Genomic DNA, 2179 nt, shown 5'->3' with positions numbered 1-2179 from the left:
AAATATCTTAAGTTTTCCGATTGATAAGCGTTATAAAAATAAGAGTTATAGCTTTCGAAGTTTATAGCACACTGATTATAGCGAACTACTAATAGAATCTCTTCTTTTGGCGCGTCGCGTTGGTTATATTTATAGCTGTGTTGAGGCGTTCTAGAAATTTCAGTCTTACGTAACAATGCAAGTTAAAGCGTTTATGTACACACGCATTAATTGTTGATTCTTACTCATGAGAAGTTTGCAATACATATTTAACTATATAGGCTATGCATGTTTCTAAATATAAATTTAATCTAAACAAACGTTGATATTAAAATAAATATATAATAACAAATCCGTTACATATGAAAGTAAAACTTTTTTTTATCTGTTGCAGAAACCGAGAAATTAACCAGTCTTTTTCTTTATTATTTGTAAAGCCCGAAGTTACACAATGGGTTATCTGTGATCTGCCCACCAAAACTAAGGAAACCAGATTTCTAGCGTTATAAGCCCTCAGATATGAGCCTAAACATATAAATCAAAATAAAAGTACAAATTCTGATTTGGCATATATAATACATTAAGGACCCCTCTTCCTGAAGTCATTGTTGGTCGCTTGTTTTAGAGCAAAGCCACATTGGGCTATCTTCTGTGTCCACCACAGGGAATTGAACCCCAGATTTTGGCATTACAACTCCGTAAAGTTACTGCTGTCCCACCGGGGCCATTGTTGGTCAAAGCAGAATATATATATATATATATATATATATATATTACCACCAATAGGATATATTATATAATTGCATAGGCAATCCGAAAATTTTACAAGGCTTTTCCGACAAATCTGAACTAAGCCAAACGAATTAATATAGTTACAACCCGAAAAATATCTGAACTAAGCCTAACGAGTTAATATAGTTACAACCCGAAAAATCTGAACTAAGCCTAACAAATCACTATAGTTACAATCCAAAAAATATCTGAACTAAGCCTAACGAGTTAATATAGTTACAATCCCAATTCCATTCCTGAAGCATATTTCAGTCACATATTGAAGGCATGTGTATATGAATTTCACAAACAAGCTCCTATTTTTTGTTTCTTTCCACTCTGATTATATGGAACCAATAAATGATAAGAGAAAAACACGACACGAAGTTCACTTAACGCTTTGGTCAAATATAGAAACGCTCAACGTCTTTTGAACAATCTGTCTTACGTCAAAAGCCTCTTTTACTCTATCTTAAGAAACCCACCAAATGTCCTGTCAATAAATATCAAGCCAGCTTTTATTGGGTAACCAACAAATTTGATTTTACGCTCTTTCAATTGCCCTAAAAATTTCAACCACCATATGACGTCAAAGTTCACTTCAAATTTGAGACTCGGGAGTGACTGAAACCTGTTTTAAGGTGAGACAATAGTTTCAAGGAAAATAGCGTTAAGATGGCTGGAGGGAAAAAATTACGGTACTCGGCTGTCCACTTGGAAAATGTTAAATGTAAATATAGTACATCTGACGTTTCGAAGGGGGAAGCTTTTAGTTGATTTTCAAGACATTTTAAAGTCATGTGAATAAAAGTTTATGTCGATACAAAACAAGAAATCTAACTTGCCAAGGTACTTTTTTTTTTTTATATGTGGAACGTACGTATAAAATGGTTCCATAAAACATGTCCAGCCATTTGTTCGTATCCAAAAAATGAGGGTGTAAAAAAACCTTTTCTTTCTGAAAAATCCTCGTTCTTAAGGTTCGCGGTAAACACTGACTGGTGATTGGTCAAAATTTGTTCATGTTATATGCAAACTGTTTTTGTAGTGTTGAAACGTTGATATTGAGTTAAGACTAGTTTCACCAGGGTGTGCTGTGGTACCCTAGTGTGTCGCAAATGGTGGCAGGACCAGGGGTTCGAACCTGGGTCTCTATGTTAGTAAATCTGGTGGGCTATCCACTCATATATATATATCAAAGATAATTGGTGAATTAATTAATAATTAACATAAGAAAATATGGAGTATTACTGGTATTCTATTGCCACGCAAGCACTTAAAGATTTTCTTATTTGAGCTAATTAGTAATTTACATTTCAAATGGTAATAACTGTTGACAAGAGTTGTTTTAGAACCAAACACAGGATACCCTAAATTTTATTTTATTTTTTTTTACGAAAGCCACGTGACTAAGATTTTACATGACCGG

This window comes from Limulus polyphemus, unplaced genomic scaffold, assembly GCF_000517525.1.
Source record: "Limulus polyphemus unplaced genomic scaffold, Limulus_polyphemus-2.1.2 Scaffold3043, whole genome shotgun sequence".
In the NCBI taxonomy this organism is placed as follows: Eukaryota; Metazoa; Arthropoda; class Merostomata; order Xiphosura; family Limulidae; genus Limulus; species Limulus polyphemus.
Note: the sequence above shows the minus strand (reverse complement) of the source record.